The sequence below is a fragment of the Manacus candei genome, unplaced genomic scaffold (assembly GCF_025592945.1).
Source record: "Manacus candei isolate 608988 ecotype Guabito, Panama unplaced genomic scaffold, ASM2559294v1 h1tg000046l, whole genome shotgun sequence".
Taxonomy (NCBI): domain Eukaryota; kingdom Metazoa; phylum Chordata; class Aves; order Passeriformes; family Pipridae; genus Manacus; species Manacus candei.
This window is the reverse complement of record NW_026138094.1, coordinates 16,047,827-16,053,945: the sequence shown is the minus strand read 5'-3', so window position 1 is coordinate 16,053,945 and position 6,119 is coordinate 16,047,827.

Genomic DNA, 6,119 nt, shown 5'->3' with positions numbered 1-6,119 from the left:
TGGCACATCAAAGGGCTGGAAAAATGTAGTCAACGGTACCTTTGAGCTATTATGCATATCAAGTGGCAAGATAGCATCGTGAATAATAGGGGATTTGCAGCGAGGTTGCACAAACAGCAGTGAAGCAACTGCTCACCACAGCACCTCCTCCCGGGCTACATCAAAAGCCCGAGAGAAGGGCGACTCATTTCCAAATTGCTGCACATCCAGAGGCAATCGGAGGCAGAGGCCTCTCAGGAGGAGGCTGGGACATGACACAGCTCAGGGGCCAAAGCGAGGGGTTGGCACGCAAGGCCGAGCGCTGAAGGGATCAGTTTTGGGTGTCACCAGGTCTGGCCTAACCCCAGACGAACTCCTCGTGCCCCTGGGAGGCCAAAGCTTCCTTCACCTGGCAGTTGCTCCATCTTCTTTCTAAGCTTCCTTCTTCACCAGGTTTTTATTTGTTCCCAATAAATAACAGAGGCAGCTCCCTTTATCCCTTTCCTTTTGGGATGGCTTTCCTGTTACCTTGGCACTGCATTGGAAAGGCCTTTTCTCTCCCTGCTTTCTGGGCCACCAGGTGTTTCATACACTCTGAGCATTGTCCATGTGAAAGTCCCTCAAATAAATATTAAGGGGGTTAAACTTCCCCGACCCAGCTCTCCTCGCCCCATCCCTGGAGGTGTTCAAGGCTGGGTTGGACGGGGCTTGGAGCAACCTGGGCTGGTGGAAGGTGTCCCTGCCCATGGCAGGGGGGGGAATGAGATGATGTTTAAGGTCCCTTCTAACCCAAACCATTCAGTGCTTCTGTGACTCCCTGGATGGGCTGTTCCCTCTGATCCCTTTAGAGCAGGGTGAGCAGCTGACCTGCTCGAGCTTTCTGTCCTGTCAGCCCTAATGAGACTGAAATGCCACTGGATTACAATGTTCCCCTCCTGAAGGCATCCAGGAGCACGTGGGGTCGTGGGCACATCGCTCCTGAAGCCACCACGAGGAGGGGACAGAGCAAGCCCGTGTGGCTGCCACTGCCACCACACACAGAGGAAGGTGCATCCCCCAAAGTCTGCTGGAGCCCTGACACATCCCCCTGCATCCCCCTGGCCTGGTGTCCGGTGGGAGGAGATGAGCCAGGGGCTGGGATCGGTGTGAGCCCGGCACACCTCAGCACCAGACGGCTGCTTAGTAAGGCTTTCCCAGCCCTCAGCAATTACAAGGCGAAGAAAGAAACCCACTTGACTTGCAAATAGCGCTGGTTGGGCAACGAGTGAGTCTCCCAACCCACAGCAGTAGCCCCGGGGCCCGCGGGGCCGCCTCAGTCTGACACGGTTAAATTTTCGCAGCGAGTGCTGATGACAGAGGATTACAAGAAGGAACAGTCCATCCTCAATAAGTGGTTTCACTTGAGAGCTGCAACCCAGTTTGCTAATTCCTCTGGTATTTCTGGCAGCGGCGCTCTCTGCACGCCTCCCGTGCTAACGCCTGCCCGCAGCACCTTCCTCCGCCGGCACATCCCTCGGGGTTATCCCGGTTCTGGGAGGGATGGAACCGGCCCATTACTCACCAGCCACACGCCGGTGTTCCTGGAGAAGTGGGAAGGATGGCGTGGGATGGGCAGACGGGGCCGGGCCGGGAGGGCGGTGCTGTGTGGGATGGGGGGTGGCCGAGCCCTGCTCCGGGGGAGGGGACACGGTGCCACCCACTCACACCACAGGTGGTTTTAAATAGGTTTTTTCACGGTTTTGTTCTCTTCTGGTGCCTGTTTGTCTCGTGTCCAAGGACGTGTTGGGAACCCTGAGCAGAGAAGGTTCGAGCAGGAAGATAAAGTCACGCCTGGAGCTCTGGTTGCTGCCAGCCCTCAGATGCTGATCTGACTTTGCCGTGGCCAACGGGGTCTTCCTCACCATGAGCACCAGGAATTCAGAGCCAGATGGACACGGGGATGGAGATTTGAAGATGCCCATGTCCCCCCACCCCGAGATGGTGATGTCCCCCATCCTGACGTGCCCGTGTCACCCACCCCAAGGTGCCCATGTCTCCCACCCTGGTATGGCCCTGTCTCCATCCTGCTGAGCAGGGCTGGGGTGATGCCACCTCCCTGCCCTGAGCACCCGAATCCCTGGGCTCTGGGTCTTAACTTCCTCTCTAAGGACTCCAACAGTTGAATTTGCAATTATTTCCATATGGAATTAGCTCTCCAATTCCACTTGCAGGAGCCACGGCCTGGCTCCACGTGTGCCCAAGCTGACAAATCCTCTGCCCCTACCCAAAAAAGACAAACATGCAGATTAAATGGAGCATTAGAGGAAGATCAAGATGGTGTTAATATTCAATTAGGAACGATCAGGGTGAGACTAAGGCTGACTCTTCTATTATTGCTTTGTTTGCAGGTGGCCTTTTCCTGCTGCTGGGGCCGGCTTGGGAGCAAGGGCTGTCCCCATGTCCTCAAGAGGATCACACGCTGGTCCTGAGCCCCCAGATGAGGGAGTGCCATCAACTAGAGAAACTGGGAAAGAATTGCAACTTCTGGTGCTGAACCAGCCCGTTCTGAGCGAGTCTGGAGGGGGGAGCAGCCGCTCTGGTGGCAGAGGAACAAGTCCCATGTGGCAGGGAGGATCCAGCCCCTCTTTGCCATTCCCATCCCCACAGCCACAGAGCACAAAGGCAGGATTGGGGCAGCAGAATAGCTGGGCTTGTTTGTGCTTCCAGGCTGTGCATGAATAAAACATCTGGGGAGCACAGGCCGCCTTTGTCCCTCTGCTCTGGGTTTTGGAGGGTGAGATTTTAATGGGACCAAAAGAAATGAGTGATTGTTCCGTGTGCCTGTGCCCAGCTGAGGGGCTTCCTCTGGGCACAGACCCCGAAATCCTCCCAAACAAGAGCAAAGTCCCCTCAGGGAGGTGGCTCTGATGGCTCTGCTGATGCTGCACAGCCCAGGGTGCCTGTCCCACCTACTGAGCTGCTTCTGAGAGAAGTCTTCATCAGAAATGAGTCACAGCCAGAATAATTGAAACTTTTGATGTTTCAGAGGATAAAGGGCTCAGAGCAGCTCACGCAGAGCTCTGCCTGCACCCTGAGCAGCTTCCTGAGGCTCTGATCTGGAGGCTGCCGGCCTGGAATGGTTTGGGTTGGAAGGGACCTTAAAGCTCATCTCATTCCAGCCCTGCCACAGGCAGGGACACCTTCCACGAGACCAGATTGCCCCAGGCCCCATCTGACCTGGCCTGGAACACTTCCAGGGACGGAGCACGCTCTGCTTCCAGGCGTTTTCGGGAACCAGCCCTGGGAGGTGACCAGAGGAGCCCACACTGGGGCCATCCCAGCTCACCATTGGGTCAAAATGGGAAAAATTCCTGAAGAGAAAGGGATTTGCTGAAAAATGTCTTGTCCCAGGGGAGCAGCAGCAGGCACAGGAGTGGAAAAGCTGCTCTGGCCTTGGCTGGTTCCCCCAGTCCAGAAATATCTGGGAAAACTCATCCCCCATTGAGTCACGCTGCAGGCAACAGGGGAAACAGCACTTAAGATAACAACAACAATAATGATAATTATGATAATAATGAATAATAATAACAATAATAATGAATAATAATAATAAGCCAGTTCACTGGAAGCCTAGTGGAGCAGAGTCTGCCCGCTGGAGTTATTCATCCCCTCCCAGTGCCCCATTCCCTGTGTCTGTCCCCACAGGACCGTGTCCCTGTGGATGTGACACCTGTGCCATCCCTGTGGGGTGCAGAGCCACTCTCAGCAGGGTGACAGGTGCTTTGAAACAGTTTATTGTGAATAATGGAGCCTCTAAAATGTTCCCAGAAAAGCAACTGGAATGTGTTTCACATTCGTGTGATTTTCCTTTCTCACAGATAAAACCTCTCCACGGCTGTTCAGCTCAAGGAGAAGCTGTTGAGGTGAAAAAAACGATTAAAGGGTCTGATTTCCACCCCCCCCAATCAAACAGCAACAACTTCGATGGCACCGAATTAGCGACAAAATGTTCCTTCCAAGCGGGAGGTTTATAATTGGAGACGAGGATTTGTTTGTAATTCCAGGCCAAGAGTGATTTCAGTGGCTCTGATGAGGACATCGAGACTGTGTCCCCCCATCAGCTCCGGTCCCATGGAGCACACGGAGCACATGGAGCACAGGGAGCGCACGGAGCTCATCCCTGTCCCCCCAACGCCAGCTGGAGGGGAATGAGCCGCCTGCAGCCGAGGTGAGCCTATATAGGGCTGTATTTGGGGGGAGGAGTGTTTTTGGGAAGGAGGAGAGCTCCCAGCCATGGCAGGGGTGAGCCGTGGAAAACCGGGTGCTGGTTAATCCCGCCGGAGACACTCGGGAGAGCAGCAAAGCAGGAGGAGTGGCATGTGATGGCTGATTGCTCGCTGCAGGCGTGTTGGCTCCGCATGTGTAAAAACAATAATTAAACGTAAGATGTGGGAGGATTATTAAAGGTTTTATGGCATCTAATCCTTTTTGAAACCTTTCTGTAGGCTGGAATCTGAGGCTGGAGCAATAAAAATGCAAACTACACCCAGATTAATTCCGGGCACCATTATTTTCCCTCCCCAGCCCTTGCCCTCGGTGTTTATGGGGCTGTGGGAGCCGGATGGGAGGCAGGAGCTGGGATGGGCATCACCTTGTGCTGGTGATGGTGGGATACTGTGGGATACCAGTGGAATACAAGGCTGAGGCCCTGAGGCTCACAGGATTGGGAACCACATCCAGCTGGATGCAGGATCCACACCGGCACAGGGTCACGTGTGCATGTGAACACACAGACACACAACTCCAACATACAGACATGTATACCTTAATTCCATCTTCCAGAGATGCCCCTCGGGTGCTGCTCCCATCCCTCTGTCTGGGGACCGAACTGAGCAATCCCAGTGTCCCTGACATGGATGGAAATAAATAAAAAACCGAATGAATGCAGGCGCCTTTCGCATTTCAAAGCTGGGAGATTTTTTTTTTCCTTTCTTGTTTTTTTTTTTTTTTTCCTCCCCTCCTTCGGAATGGCTTATCTCCATGAAATTAGTAATTGGCATTTCTTTCTGAAGCCGGGGAAAGCGCCAGCAGCCGGTAACACCCACGCGACACTCCATTCTCTGCGAGAGGCCCCGCAGCCAAAGCAGCGAGGCTAATAAAAATAATAACAAGGAATTAAAGGGGAGGGGGGGGGGGAGAAAAAGAGGCAGAAAGTGCTGAAATCAGATTTTACTTTCCCTTTTGCCTCCCTGGTGTTTTTCGGGCGTGTGAAGCTGCGTCGGGCCGGGCAGCCGAGGGCGGGTTTCGGGCACCCTTCGGAGGAGCGGGTGAGTCAGGGCGCTGAGTGCTCCCTCCCGGCCCCGACCAGCCCTTCTCCAGCCCTGGGTGCAGACGCGGATTTACAAAACCCCGTTTCATCTGCGAAGCGCCCTCGGGGCATCCTCCTCCTCCCCCGGAGCTCCCGGCCCCGTCTGGCACGTCGGGGCGGCAACCCCGAGCCAAAACAGGTTTTGGCTGCTGATTTCCAGCTGCTCATTAGTGCTGGGTTCTTCTGGTTGGCTTCATTAGGGTTTGTGTTTTTTTTTTCCATGTGTGCCAGCTCATCCTGCCCTGGTGCTGGTGCTTGGAGAGCCAAACCAGCGCCTAAAGGGGCTCCAAGAGAGCCGGAGAGGGACCTCGAACAAGTGACAGGACAAGGGGGAATGGCTTCCTACTGACAGAGGGCAGGGTTACACAGGGTATTGGGAAGGAATTCTTCCCTGGGAGGGTGGGCAGGTCCTGGCCCAGGTTGCCCAGAGAAGCTGTGGCTGCCCCTGGATCCCTGGAAGTGTCCAAGGCCAGGTTGGATGGGGCTTGGAGCAACCTGGGATAGGGGAAGGTGTCCCTGCCCATGGCAGGGGGTGGTGCCTTCTCACCCCAACTGTTCCAGGATTCTATGAAATAACCCCAGCCTCCTGGGGTTGTCCTAAGTTATCCCAGGTGGGTCTGGGGTCAGGAGCATCCAGAGCGACCCCCGGGCTGCTCCAGCATCCAGTGCCTTGTCTGGGGGAGCTGAGAATGGAGGAGCGGGGCCGTTCCCGGGCAGGGTGTGCCCGGTGCCTCACCGAGGGCTGCGGCAGATCCCTATCGTACATCCCAACCTCCCGAAAACCAACCCGGCC